The sequence below is a fragment of the Molossus molossus genome, unplaced genomic scaffold (genome assembly GCF_014108415.1).
Source record: "Molossus molossus isolate mMolMol1 unplaced genomic scaffold, mMolMol1.p scaffold_m16_p_12, whole genome shotgun sequence".
NCBI lineage: Eukaryota > Metazoa > Chordata > Mammalia > Chiroptera > Molossidae > Molossus > Molossus molossus.
Genome location: NW_023425347.1, coordinates 23,019,553 through 23,034,999, shown reverse-complemented (window position 1 = coordinate 23,034,999; position 15,447 = coordinate 23,019,553). Strand labels below are relative to the sequence as shown.

The window sequence follows — 15,447 nt, the reverse complement described above, 5'->3', positions numbered from 1 at the left end:
TGCTTATGTATATTAAGTAAAATAAAAGCATCTCTGCTTATGCTTCTTTTCTGGCCCTTGTTATTATTTGTTCCCATTTTACAATTATACATTCTGTCACAGAGAGAATGGTAGTGTTAGATGATTTACTCCAGATCAAATTTGCTGGGTATGTCATTGCTTCTGGAATAATTTCCATGTAAACTTTATCATCTCTAGTAACATTCCTCGTACTCCATACTTAGTCAAATAGGCATACACAGCTTTCATATAACATGTTCCTGAAAAGCCTGTATGTGATTAGAACCTTTGGAAAACAGAGATATTTTAAATATATTCTCTAGAACATACAGGTTATCTATTTCCTTTTCAGCATGCTTACAACCCATTTGCCTTTTTTCTCTAAATATGTTTTTTATTGATTTTTTTTTTTGAGAGAGAGGAAGGGAGAGAGATATAGAAACATCGATGTGAGAGAAACATTGATTGGCTGCCTCCTGCACGCCTCCTACTGGGGATTGAGCCTGCAACCCAGGAATGCGCCCTGACTGAGAATCGAACCAGGGACCTCTCAGACCCATGGGATGATGCTCAGTCCACTGAGCCACACTGGCTGGGCTCCCTTTTTCTCTTAAAAGAGAGGCAGGAAATACCCATAAAGGTGTATTCTGTGTTCTGCACAAAGGACATTAGATGCTTCTCCCACCCACGCTACTTCTTGCTCTGATTAAGAGAGGCATAGCTAATTTCAGCCTCAAAACAACTTTATTTCAGCTTCACAGTCCTCCCTTGTCTTACAGACCCTGTTTCCTGTAACTCGGACATCACAGGCCAACTTCCTTACCCAGCTAGAACTGAAAAAGCAAAAAGTTCCCTGCCAAAGACAGTCCATGGACCATTCAGGCTAAAGATGAAGACATTTTTGAGTTCCTGATGCAGCCTGGTGTCATGGTAGATGGAAATTATATCTGGGAACAGACACATAATATGTGCTTGAATATATTAGTTAGATGAATGAGCACCTCAGACTTCATGTTAACAGTCAGCATTTCGGAATGTCCCTTACTGTTCTTATGGGGTAGCAGCATGTTCTTTTAGTCTTTTCATACCCACAGGCCTAGGTATATTCATTTATGAGTTTTCCCAAATGTATTTTCAGAGTGCATTAAATAGAATGGTTTGGGATGAACTTCTCTATAATGCATTTTATTAGTTCAGAATATGAAAAAGATACCTATGGTAGGGTGGCTTGCCACCTGGACATCACTGTCATACTGTCAGAGGCCAGCCACCACCTGTTCTGTGGCCACAATTCTTTAATTTTCTCTGCTTTGTTTGACTCAAAACCTTCCTGTCCTTTGGTCTTTTCCCATAGAGTCTACTTTTCATTGGATGACAGTAACTGTTAAACAGCTGTGCTCATCTGAGTTGAATGCATTATTAGCCAAAGAGTATGTCACTGTCTCTGACCAAAAAAAAAAAAAAAAAAGACATTTCCTGAAGACACTTAAAGAGAGCAAACAATGAGGTGAATTTCAGGATGGTGGGGGAAAAGTCACATGGTATTTCTGAAAAAGGAATTCCGGCTTCAGCATTAATATCATAAGGGTATAATTCCTGGCTTCTTAATCTATTACCTAGGTGAACTCGGGCAAATGACTGACCTCTATGAGACTTTGTTTTCTCATCTCCAAAACAATGATCATTCCAATGGGAATTTGGATTAGGAGGGATAACGGATGGTAGTCATACTTAGCACATAGTGGTCTCCCTTTTTGGCTTCTCTGAAGCCTCATTTTTATGTGTGAGTTTCTGCCTGAATAGCTGACACCAAGCACAGGTTTTCCTTAGTGTTAGAAACAGGAAAACCCTTTTAATAGAAAATGGTACCCAGACATTTGGAAATTATTAGTCTGGATAGTAGTTTTATTATTTGTTTCATGTAGTTGTTTTATTATTCTTAAGTGATCTCTGAATTTATGGGCGTCTCTTCTGGTAAACGCGATGCTGATCACTGAGTAATTTGAAGGTTTGCGAGATGATGCATTCGGTTGTAGGCAGGAGCGTCTCTCTGAAAGAGGGACAAAGTCTGCCTCTTGAATGTGGGAGTGACTTTATATATGGCCATAATAATGGTAAGAAAATATTTTGGATGAGTCTCTTCCATTTACATATGCGGGTCTAGCAACTAACCCAAGACAGACAAACAATTATAGCTTGGATATATGTTAAAATGGTCAGTCTCAGGATTTGCAACTTGAGAAGGAGAAAAAGGCTATTACTTTCCCTTATATGAAAAACCCTAATTGAAATATTAAGGAGCTTTAGTAGCCTTTGCTTTATAAAAAAATTTTTTTTCCTTAATTGATTTTAGAGAGAGAGGAAGGGAGAGGGAGAGATAGACACATCTATGAGAGAGAACATTGATTGGCTGCCTCCTGCATGCCCCCCCTTGGGTTTGGGACCACAACCTGGCATGTGTCCTGACCAGGAATCGAACCAGCGACCTCTTGGTGCATGGGTGATGCTCAACCACTGAGCCACACCGGCCGGACTTCAGTAGACTTTGATAAAAAGACCCTGAGATGGTGATCTGGGCTATTTACTAATTTAATTTCTTTGGACTAAGAAGGACAATTATTTTTCTCCTTAAAAAATTAATTTCCACATTAATTAAAACACTTAGACTGGTGTCTTCCCTTTTTTTTTTTTCTTAATTTACCTTTACTATTGAAAGTATTACTATTTTTAATGAATGAAGATGAGAGCTGGAAAAATCATTTAATTTGCCTGTGTGTCAGTTTCTTTCTTTATAAAATGAGGGATTTGGACCAGGCCTCAGACATGCTCTGTCCTCACATGCTCTGATTTGTAATGCAAATCCAAACTACTGAATGACTGTTGAACACCTACCTGTCAGTCACTCCGTAGCCTTTACATGAAGGTTGACTGTCCTCGAGAAGATTGTCGCTTAAACTTTTATAAATGGGAAGAAAAGGCAGCAAGAGAAATTTGATTTTGCAGTCATTTTTCCCCCCTTTACCAGCCGGCAAGTCACTACTACTTCTTTGAAGTTAAATAAATGCTGTTTCAGTTGAGTTTTTCTGGGTGGCTTCTCAGAGTTATTGTGCTTTGCTCTGATAGAATGTGCTGTGTTAACCCCGCCCTGGAAATTCTTAAACTGTGCCTGCTGGCAGCCAAACCACACTATTTTTCTGTAGGTTTGTTACAAATTTACTTCACAAAGCTTAAAAATGTAAAGCTCAAGTAAATTGGCATTGATTTTTTTTTTTTTTTAATATTCACCCAAGGATATGTTTCCATTTTCAGAAAGAGGGGGGGAAGGAGGGGGAGGAGGAGGAGGAGGAGGAGGAGGAGGAGGGAGAGAGAGAGAGAGAGAGAGAGATCGAGATCGAGATCGAGATTGACTGGTTGCTTCCCACATGACCCCAATCAGGCCCGGGACCGAACCACAACTGAGGTAGGTGCCCTTGAACGGAACTGAACCCACCATTCTTGGTCTGCGGGTTGGTGCTCTAACTGCTGAGCCAAACCAGCCAAGGCCTGGCCTTGATTGTTTTTAAGTGACTTTTTAAGTTTATACTTTCTACCAAATTTGACTTTCTCTTCTATTCTTTACATTTATTTGGATTTTAAACATATTTTGGTAGTAACTTTGAGAGAAACAGTTATGATTCTCCTAAGAGGTTACACTTAGTTAGCTATAATTACATTTTAACAGTTTACCAAGTGCTTCACTCTTGCTTAAACCAATGTAAGCCTCCCAACATGTTTATAAAGTTAAGCATGTTACAATTCTCAACTTTTTATAGAGTAGGAAACTGAGGTGTAGGAAGGGTAAATACCTTGCTGGGCACGTTGACATGGAAACCTGTAGTCGGAATTCAACTTTCTTGTCTTTCTACTTCACCAGCTCAGGTCAAATGCGCAAGCCTACTGGAACACACCCCTTCTTCCACTTGAAAACATCAAAGAATGAATTTGTAAAGGTAGACTTTTACTTATGGTGACACTTTGACAAATGGATTATCTCTCTTCCTTCAAATCCTATATAGGTCACTCTGCGTTCTTTCCTCAAGCAGGCCCTGTGAAATAAATGCAATACATATTAAATTAAGAATTTCAAAATGTCAACTTAGGAGGATTTCATAGGCCACAGTCAGTTCATTCATTCAACAGTTAAATGAGGGTCCACTCTTTAGGGGCTGGGGAAACAGCAGGGAACTGAAGGTCCTCATGGAGCTAGCACTCTAAGGGACCAGGGAGTAGACACACCATACAACAAGTTAATAAGCAACAACCTCGTGTGTTGTCAGATGGGAATAAGTGCTATGGAGAAAAAGAAAGAATTGCAGGTTTTTAGCGTGTGTGATTGAGAAGATGACATTTAAGCATAGACCTGAGGGAGGCAGGTGAGTGAGAAACCTCCGGATGAATGGGGGATGGAGGCTCCTGGCTGGAGAAACAGCAAGTCCAAAGGCCTTGAGGTGGGTACACTCCTAGCACAGTCAATGAAACCTTTATAAGTGGAGAAAAGAACTAATACAATGATTAGATTAGAAATTTCATCATGTATTAAACAGATACCTAGATGGGTGGGTCTTTGTGTGATAATAAAACTTCATAATGCTTTTAGCGCTAAATAGTGGAAATGATACCCTCCCCAACTCTTTACACAAAGGGTAGCATTGTTTGCTGATTTGTCAATTCTTGTAGCAATTCTGTTTTTGAGAAACTTTTTTTAGTATATTATTTTTCTGAGTAGGGAATACATTCATAAAGTTTAAAGTTCAAGGGATACATAAGGGCGTATTGAGTTAAAGTGTCCCTTCTGTACCCTAGACTCCTAGTTCTCCTGGAAGGCAAGAATATTATCACTGTGTGTGTGTGTGTGTGTGTGTGTGTGTGTGTGTGTGTGTAGACAATCTAGGCCCATAGATGCAGATAATAACGTAGAGCTTGGGGGCACCAGCTTTAGAACTAGACGACCTGCATTTCAGGCCTGGTTATGGTATTTGCTACCTGCATGACCTTTAGCTAAGTAGCTGTGTCTAAATACTTTCATTTCGCCCTGGCTGGTTTGGCTCAGCGGTTAGAGTGTTGGCCCGCGGTCCAGAGAGACCTGGGTTTGGTTCCTGCTAAGGGAGCGTACCTCAGTTGCAGTTTGTCCCCGGCTCTGGTTGGGATTGTGCTGGAGGCAGCCTCTCGATGTGTCCCTTTCACATCAATGTTTCTCTCTCTCTCTCTCCCTCCCCCCTCCCTCCTACTCTATCTGAACAAAAATGGAAAAATGTCTTCGGGTGAGGATAAAAAAAATTAAATAAATAAATACCTTCATTTCTTCATCTGAAGAATGGAGAGAATAATCGTAGGGTTGCGAAGATTAAATTAGATTATAGGTTTATGTAATACATAAATATAAAATAATATACATATAAAGAATTTAGACCCTGGCCTGTTTGACTCAGTGGTTGGAGTGTTGGCCTGCCACACATCGATGTTTCTTTCTCGCTCTCTCCCCCACTCTATCTGAAAATCAATGGAAAAATGAGGATTAAAAGAAAGAAGAATTTAGTACAGTTTCTAGCAAATAGTAAGTATTCAATTAATGTTAGCTACTATCACCATATTAGTTCGCATAGAAAGCTTATAAGGTAATCCCATTAGACAGATGAAGAAAATGAGTCTTAGAAAGGTCAAGAAATTTCCTAGGAAACCAGAGTTAGAATGGGAAGCCACAGTGATGCGCAATCAGAATCCTAATACCACGCTCCAGGGTTTTCCAGGGTCTTCCTTTCAATCAGATAAAGCGAATGTAAATATAGAAAAACCTGTAGGTGTTTGCTTGAGAGCCTAATCAAATACAATTCTTTTATTTTGTATGGTTTTAGCCAAGGATATTTCATAAATGCATAGCGTTTATTTATTTATTTATTTTAACCTTAGGCAACTTTCATTCTTCTAACCAGTGTTTATGAAGCACTTGTTATGTTTCATACAGCATATTAGGCACAGTGGGTGGAAAACCGGACAAAGTCCCCACCCGGTGACCTGACAGCTAAGTGAGAACATAGACAAAGAGATCTGTACAGTACCAATTGCTATCTGCTCTCATGGGGATTTGTCCAATTTGAGGTATGGTTGATTTCCTTAATACAACAGGTGTCTTCAAAAGCGTATTGTTTTGGAGGTTTGTTGCTTGTGGACGCGCACACAGCATGTACTTGTTAGAAACAATAGGCTTGTTTTTCATTTGGTACGCCCAGCCCGGGAATGTGCTGAGCGCCGGCGGTGGTGCTCGCCGTCAAGGTTCAGTGGGCTGCGAGCAGGTACTGCACTGTTTGCCACCAAAGTCATTTTCAGCGTAGCACATACAGGAGATTACGATGTTATAATGTACAGAGGGAAAACAAGAGGTGTGGATTCTAAATGGAACACATTAAAGGTGGGAAATGTGAGTGCAGTCTGCCTTGAAACAATGTTACATTGTAAGTGCTGTCAGCTATTATTTCTTGGATGGAGGAGGTGAAAAAAGCCTCGAACCATTAATTCCGGTCTGCTTGATATATATAGTCTACTCAGCCCTAGAGGCCCAGGGGGAATACAACACAAAGTTGAAGGTTTTAAATAAAGGCTTCAATCAGCTTTAATTAGGCTTTATTTATTTATTTTTTGGTAATGCTTGTTTTGTCCAATTTGCTAATAGATCATGGTAGGAGTACATAAAAAGGGAAATATGGAATGATTTTAATTGTGTACTTATTATTCTTATCATTCATTGCCTTCAGTGAAGATCATTGCCTGTGTTTCCTTCTGTTCACTGGCCCTTGTTTTAGACTTGATTACACAACCCCTCTTTACTACTCTCCTCCCTCCGGTGACCCTGCGGCTCGTACACCTAGCACAGCTGCTCTCGGCCTTGGATGGGAGCGCGTCTCACAGAAATCCTTGCTTTTTCACTCCTGCCTCAGATAAGAATGGGATCCACCTGCATAAGGTTGCCTGCCTTTCAGTTCCAGTGCATGCCTTTGGGCACAGAGCAGCCCATAGCCCCCGGAAAGACAGAACCTCCTCTTCTAGGATGAGAGCTGTCCATCCCGAAGGCTTGTGCTGTTGGGACAGGTCCTTTGCCAGCAAGCCTAGGCCAACGTCTCTGGGGCTTGTCTGTGAATCCGAGTCCCTGTTTCTTAGGCCTTTTTTTCAGCTGGTTAGCATAGAGTCTCCATATTGTTAAGGCTTAATATGCCCTGCGGCCTGGCAAATAGCAACAGACCTCTGGTACCCGGGAGGCAAGGCACATTTCCTTGTGGCTCTTCTTCTATGGGACTGGCAATGCATGACCTCCAAACAGTTAGAATTGGGGAAAAGGTGGCACTTAGCAGCCAGTCACCAGTGTTTAAAGACACAGGCAGTCTCTCTTGCCCACTTGTCAAATGTTTAATTAAGGTCCTTGGAGTGCAAGGCATTGGATTAGCAACGCACTTCTCCCTTCCTACCCCTCTTCAGGACAGGACGAAAAGGAATGGCTGTTTTGTTTCTCTGAAGAAGTGGGAGACGCTGGCTTGTCTTAAAGGCAGAGGCATATCATGTCCCTCCTCAGAGGGGGTGGATCTCCGCCATTTGTCCTCACGTGTTAAGATTTGCCCTGAGAAGCAGTGTGTCTGAATAAACTCCTGTCCCTTCCTGAGACCTTGGGAAGCCCAGGCCTTTTTCTGAGCCAGAGATCTCCATGGCTTCCCTTCCTTCAAGAATCCCTCCACAGTCTCTCTCCACTCAGCCTCCTCTCCCCCCAACACGCATCCCCACAGCTGGCTCTTCAGCACGCAGCCTGCTAGGTCCACTTGGAAGGTTTCTTTGACTGATTTATTTTATTTTGTTCCACAATGCTTTACAACCATTAACGCTTCACATCACTGAATAAGGCAGTCTAGTGTGTCCATGACCATTTGGATTGTATCTGACTCTTGGATGAGATGAAATCATATACATAAAGCCCCTAGCCCAGCACTTGGTACACATGGTAGGGATACAGTAAACATTAGTTCCTTGAGTCTTTCTACATCATTTTTCTGGCAGCGAGCAGTGTGTAGGCAGGCTCTTCAACTCATGTTTGGTGGGCGCCTCTGTAGTGTTGTGAGTAAGAGAGTGGGCCTTGATCCCACTGTGAGGGTCCAAATTCATCATCTCAAGTGACTATGGGTAACAGGCAATTTGCATAACCTCTGTGCCTTTGTTTCTTTTCCTTATCAGTGGATTAGTACTAAGAGTTCCTATTCTTAATATTGTTGTGAAGGTTAAATTAGTTATTATGTTAGGTACTGGTAAGACCATGTCTCTGGTACACACTGTTAAGAAAGGGGGAGAAACATCCTGTTGTGTTAGTGATAGAAGGGGGGCTACCAAGGTCATTGTGGTAGAAAGCCATGGGCTTTCCTTGCTATACAGCCCAGGGTAAGGCGAGTTCCCACTCTCTGTTTGGGAAAACCCAGGTCAGACGAGCAGAACGCGTGGAATGGGGGCTCCAAATTGGGGTGAAAGGTCCATTGGAGCAGCCTTGCTGGGGATGGGAGCCTCTGACTGGGCTAAGCCAGACACATTTCTCAAAGGCCATTGTAAGAATCACAGGGGGCACTTGGTAGACACAGACTCGAAGGCCTTGCCCCAGGCAGACTGCCTGAATCAGAATCAGGGAGGACCTTAGAGATGGCTCACAACCCAGACAAACAGTAACACCAAACACTCCACCTCCCCCGGGAAGCTTGGAAAAACACTGCTGCCTGGGTCGCATGCCCTGGGCGTTCTGATTTTATTGTTTTGACGTTTTGGCGTAAACGGGGGTGTGAGACCGTGGAATCTGCAGTCTAAAGAGACTTTCCAGGTGATTCTTCTGCATGCTATCCTTTGAGAATGACTGCTGAACAATGTTTTCCCTTCGCAGGCATGTGTGAAAGTGACTGAATGAATGAAACCATGATTTCCTTTCTGTTAAACCAATCTGTTAGAAATATGCTTACACATGTACTGTTCGTAAATTCATTAGTTGCTCCCCTTTGATTGGTATAGAGTTTCTAGATAGTGGTCTAATTTTTAATATGGTTTGATTTGACCTGGCCGAGTTTTCTGGGAGTTATTTTTGGGTGTTTGCATAGCCACACCAACATTACAGGTTGGATGACGAAACCAGGGAAATGTGCCGTAGAGCTAAATTGACTGGTTGAGCAGGTTTGTAGTTCAGCATAGGCTGTTAAACCAAGGGTTTGAAAAAGGTGAAACTGACTGAAAGGAGAAAGTAAAAGTTTATAAGAGTAAATGTTTATGTAGCCATTCTGAAGACAGAAAGCATGCTTTGCTCAAATGGCCACTTTGTATCAGGGCCGGTGTCCTGTCTGCTTTTGCTCACCACTACTTCCCCATGCCCAGCACGTGTTTGGCACTCAGTTAGGGCTCCATAAATAGCTTAGGAATGAGAGTCATCTCTACTGCGGCAACAGTGTAAGTGCAGTTTCCCCTCTTCCATTAAGACTAAGGGGAAAAAATGTTAGAGGCTAATCTAGGACATTTATATGCACTAGGTCAGTGTAGAGATTTATCAGGTCCTCTTGGAGGGAATGACTCCTTGGTCTGCAAAACCAGCCCATAAGCTAATTGAAGGCTTTTTTTTTTTTTTTGCATGTATAAATAATCTGTTACTCCCACTGGAGGTGGCAGGAGATTAAGTGTGGAAGCATCAAAAGAAGAGTCTCTGCCCTGGCCTGGTAGCTCAGAGCATTAGAGTGTCATCCCAATATGCCAAGGTTGCAGGTTGGATCCCTGGTCAGGGCACACGCAAGAAGCAAACAATGAATGCATAAATAAGTAGAACAGCAATTCGATGTTCCTCTCTCTCTCTAAAATCAATAAATAAAAAATTAAAAAAGAAAAGTCTCTGCAGCTGCATTTTGGCAGTACTCATGGGAGGCCTGTCCAGGATGAAGAGTGAACTGCCAAGGATAATGCCACCACCAAGTGCTAGTAGTGGGAGATGGATGCATCAGGCAGTCAAAGCCTGATGGCATGAAGAGACAGTCACCTCTCCTGTGATCTAATTCACATTCAGCTCACCAATAGACTTGATATTTTGGTTTCCATGTAGCTTTACTAGACCCTTGCTGTGTAGAGTGTGGTCCTGAATCAGCAAGATTGGCGTCACCTGAGAGCTTGTTAGAAATGCAGCCTCTCAGGCTTCACCCTACTAAGCCCAGTGTGTTGGGTTTGCCTGACAGTGTGTCATTCTGTTTTCCTATATAACATACTCACTGATGCTTAGTTAGTGTGAGTCAGCATCTATGAGTTTGAGTAACTTCAAGATACCGATGAAGTAACTAGTTGCTGAACCTGCAAGGCTGAGAATTGATCCTGAGCAGAGGTGGATTCACCAAGGGAATGTCACTGACTGGGTGGCCAGTTGGCCTTCTTCAGGTGACCTCCCTTTTTGTTATGTACTGTCTTTTTTTTTATCCTCACCTGAGGACATTTTTCCATTTTTTGGACAGATAGAGTGGAAGGGAGAGAGAGGAAGAGAGAGAGAGAGAGAAAAACATTGATGTGAAAGGGATACATTGAGTGGCTGCCACCCGCACAACCCAACCAGGACTGGGGACAAACTGCATCCGAGGTACACGCCCTTAGCGGGAACCGAACCCGGGTCTCTCTGGACCGCGGGCCGATGCTCTAACCGCTGAGCCAAACTGGCCAGGGCTGTACTGTCTTTTAATTTCAGCACTGACACCGCTACGAGTTGCCTCAGATAACTGTATGGGACTCATTTCATTCTGGTATGTGCCCTACCATGAACTCTCCTCTCCAGCTACATGAGCATGCTCCTCTCGCTGCTTGGCAGCCAGCTAGGACTTCAGCAGCTTCTGAGAGTCTTTGCAGCGGTGAAGAGAGGAGCCTCACTTGTTGAAATTATAGAGGGTACATTTGTATAGATGTATAATTTGTATAGTACTTTTAAGTTAACTAAAGCCCATACTTTGTTCAGACTTCCTTGGCTTTTATCCAATGTCCTTTTCTTTCCCAGGATCCCATCTACGATACCACATTCTGTTTAGTCATCATCTCTCCTTAGGCTCCTCTTGGCCAAGTTTCTCAGGCGTTTCTTGGTTTTGATGACCTGACAGCTTTGAGGAATATGGGTCAGGTATTTTGAGACTGTCCTGCAATTGAGATTTGTTTGATTTTTTTCCCTCATGTTTAGGCTGGGATTATAGGTTTTCACGAGGACATCACAACTAAAACATCATATCAGGGGTGCACACTACCAGCATGACTTGACACTGTTGATGTTGACCTTGGTCACCTGGCTGAGGAGTGTTCATCAGGTTTTTCCATTTTAAAGTTAATCTTGTCTCCCCCTTTCCCTACAATACTCTTGAGAAGGAAGTGACTGTGTATTATCCACACTTAAGAATCGGAGAGTTGTGCTGGAGGGTGGAGTATCTACATCAAATATTTGGAATTCTTCTGTTTGGGAGATTGGTCATTTCTCCATCATTTATTTATATCAGTATGAACTCACAAATGCTTATTTTATGCTCTGGTTATAACCCAACACTACTTTCTTTTGTCACTCAAATTATAGATTATTTTTGATGTCCTTTAGAAATATATGACTTTTGCCATTAACTGGGGTCTAGGTCTATCTGTATGCAAAGGTGGTAACTGACACTTGTTTTTAACGTGTGTGCTCTCATGTTTGAGTGTGTGGTGGAGTATATTTTAGAAATGTCTTAGAGTAGAAGAGAATAAAAGAAAACCAGAAGTTGTGCATTGTATAAAGCTCCATTGCCAAAAAATTTAATTATTTAGAATTGACCAAGCAGAGACTTCCTTCAGTTCTGATAAGGTTGTTATGGAAATTATATTGGGGGTGGAGGGAGTGTTCTGAAATCGATTAAAATCCTTTTACTGCTTGCACACTATCTTGAATTTTCTATTTCCTAAGTAAAGACAAGCATAAATCATAACTTGCATTTCCAAAACTTTACACGTCTATCTTTTATTGAATATTTATTGTATGGAACATAATCCTAGAAATAAGACACACGTTCCGTCTTCATTCATATTTTGGTATGAGAGACATGCAAGTCCCCCTCCCAGACAAGTGCATACCTACTGTATTGCATTCCAGTAAGAATATTAGCGTGGGGTGGGGAGTTTACTGCAGGTGATCTCTTATTTGTGGATCATACCTAGGGGTGCATTGTGACACAGACTTTTTAAGGAACTTCCAAAGAAAGAAGTTTATTAAACTGTTCAGTCCTTGAGGATTCATGGATGAGGTTCAGCTGCATCATGTACACTGGAAAATATGCAAAATTGTGTGTGTGTGTGTGTGTGTGTGTGTGTATCTTCTGAAGTGAGAGCTCAGACTTTTATCATATTCCTCAAAGGCTCTACGATTTCCACAAGGATTAGAACCATTGCTTTAATGTGTAAACTGATGGAGGAGGCAGATGAGTTGGTAAAGAAGTGGTCCTCAGGTTAGAGTTGCTGTCGGGATTTCACTAGGGCCTTCCCCATAAATACAGAAGTAATCTGTGGTAGATGCTACACAAAAAAGTATTGTAAAATCCAGCCATACTTTGCATATAATATAGTATCTCAGTAAAGAAACTTGGGTTGAATTATTTTGTACAGAATTTAAGAAAAACATCTTCTGTGTTCATAAGTCTGGTTTTGCACAGAGCCCTCCTATTGAGATATACATGGCAATACCACTAGGGCTACCACGACTGCCACTCCAATGAACTCTACTAGAACGTATCATTTACTTTGTGCTTACTATGTGCCAGAGGCTCTCTCCATATTTTTCTGATTTTCACAACATTATACATGGCAGTTATTATCTATATTTTGTAGTGAGGGGATCAAGGCTCAGATAGACTAGGAAACTTATTCTAGGTGAGACAGCTTTTGGTTGAGTGGAGACAAGATTTGCACCCAGCGTTGGCAGATTCAGTAGTCAGGTTGCAGGTTTAATCCCTGGCCCTGGTTTGGAAGCATTCAGGAGGCAACCAATGGATGTGTTTCTCTCATGCTGATGTATATCTTTTTCTCTCCCTCTTCTTTTCTCCCTCTTCCCCCTCCCTCCCTTCCAATCTCTAAAAGTCAATGGAAAAAATATCGTTGGGTGAGGATTAACAAACAAAAATCTATGCTTTGTTTGTAGCATGATGCTGGTTTACAGTAATTGGTTTAATTTGGTGTTTCTTATTTCAAATAAATGAAGTCGATACGAGCTAGCTTTAACAAAAATGTGTTATAAGGCAAGGGCGTCTTGAGGAGCTCAAAGATAGGAATGCAGGTGACTTCTGGAAGCAACGATAACTGGGAACTGTTAACATCATTCTCTGACTCTCATCTGCCTGTTCTCTTGCACACTGGCTCTGTTCTCTCTCTGGCTTTTTCTGCTGCTCCTATAGATGACATCATATGCTGCACAGCTTCAACCAAGAACAGAGATTAGCTGTCCCTAAATCTCAATTCCAAATTCCGTGTAGAAAATCCGACTGGCTCTATGTCAGACCAACATCCATTCTGGGTCCAAACGGCTTCAGCTAAGGAGGCAGAACTACACTGTCTAAACATGGCTGCCTGGGATTTGGAGGCACCAGCCTTTACTGGTAGGATGTCTGACTTTTGCCGGTTGTCACTCATCTGGTTTGACTACCACCCATTCTGGGTACTCTTAATTGTTAGAAATCTAAGGATTTCTTTCCAGGTTTGACCCATGATTATAGCTGTTTGAAGAGAAAACAAGACTAGGACAGGCTTGGCCAATATGTTGTTATGTAAACAGTTTTTCCCTTTTGAAGTACAGCCTTACTCCTTACAGGTTGATTGCGCGCTCGCGCGCGCGCACACACACACACACACACACACACACACACCCCTCCCCCTGGAATATGCTTTATAGTATCTGCTTAGAAAAAACCACCTGTCTCCTGCATCCTTAGAGTTCAGCTTTTGCCTGGGGCTACTGTAGCAGCAACTCCACTGACTCCCTTTGCTAATAAAAGTCAGTAAAACCCTCCCCACCTGTTGTCCTTTCTATCTCTTTATGGTAATACTGAGTTCTTTCCCCAATAACCATTACTTATCCAGAAGTGGGCCCCATTACTCTCATTGGGCATAATGGGAAGAATAACTTTACCGAGGGTCTCTTAGGAACAGATAGTCGTCACCAACTTTTTCAACTGAAGCAGCTTCCGAGGAAGACGGTCAAAGCTCAGCACCCAGTTATATTCACATATACTTTCTATATTCTTCTGCAGCTGTAAAAAGTAAGAAACTTAAGGAGAAAAGTCACGTTGTTACATTGATTTTGTAAGTGGCCTGAATTTATGATGAACATTGTGTTCCAAAAGTTTGTTTTCAGGTCAGTTGTTTAGAATTTGGAACTAATTTTACTATGGAAACAATGTTATATTTGCTAAGTTAGGTTTCTAGCCAAACTACAAAATATTATTTGGTCTGCAACATAGCTGATATGGTAATTATAACCTTGAAATGTTCTTGCCCTTAAAACTGGGGTCTCGACTCTTCTGTGTCTAAAGCCCTAATTCATTAGCTTCCTGAATACTAATCCCACTGAACTTCTCTCAAGTCTGGTACTCTCTGGAAGCTCCATTTTCTCTCACTCTGAAGGAGGGAGGAAGTGGTGTGCAGGTGAATGAAGAAGTGGGCTCCAGGTATTGAAAGATGCGGGGGTTCGAGATGCCACAACAGGAAGGGCAGGGTAGAGTAGAGAGCAGTGAGTTTGATGTGCTCAGTGAATCCCATCGGAGAGAAGGGAAATCTGGGGAAGAGGAGCGGGAGGGAAAGGACGGCTGCACCATTTGATAAATAGCCATTGTCAATGCCTGCCTGTGTTTAAAATATTTATTAACTGTTTTTGTTTTTTTTTCCTTGCATGCAGTTCTTTGAGTTGTTCTTCCCCCTAGATTAGCTTGCAGTAAATGAATAAAGAATTTTACAGCATTCCCCGTTTGTTTAGCTGAATCCCTGAACTCACCTCTCTGGGGCAAGGTTCCAGGACTGCACAGCAGTCCAGCCTAGTAAAGGGTAGGTGTGTACTGTCTTTAATCATGTGGCTGTGTAATGTTATCGCAGCCCCTGCATATGTGGCTTTAGTGGATGATTTCATCCCCTTTGCTGACTTGGACCCAGATGACTTTACATTCTCAGCAAACAGATGGACAGACAACAAGGTTGAAACAGGATCTTGTACTAAAATAGTCTTTGAGTCATTCTTTTTGACTGTTGACTCTTCCAGGAAACTTGCCCCTTCCTCCTTGTAGAAGGCCATTGCTGAGAACTAATGTACTCAGACTTGTTAGAGTCTCTTCCCAATGTATATTTTATATTCTTCTTCTTGGTCAAGACTGGGCTTTGGCTAAGGTA

The 15,447-nt window shown here is 42.0% G+C and overlaps 1 protein-coding gene across 5 annotated transcripts in view; it reads left to right on the top strand.

The window, feature by feature from the left end:
* RNF144B (ring finger protein 144B) overlaps positions 1 to 15,447 on the top strand; it is a 151,505-nt gene that overhangs the window by 48,547 nt on the left and 87,511 nt on the right. The window contains exon 1 of one of the 5 annotated variants that reach the window (XM_036255225.1): positions 912 to 930. The exons of 3 other annotated variants lie outside the window; for them this stretch is intronic. The gene's annotated coding sequence lies outside the window, so the exon portion shown is untranslated. Of the gene's footprint in view, positions 1 to 911; positions 931 to 15,447 lie in introns of those variants that run through there. One more of the 5 variants, XM_036255221.1, reaches the window with a different exon arrangement.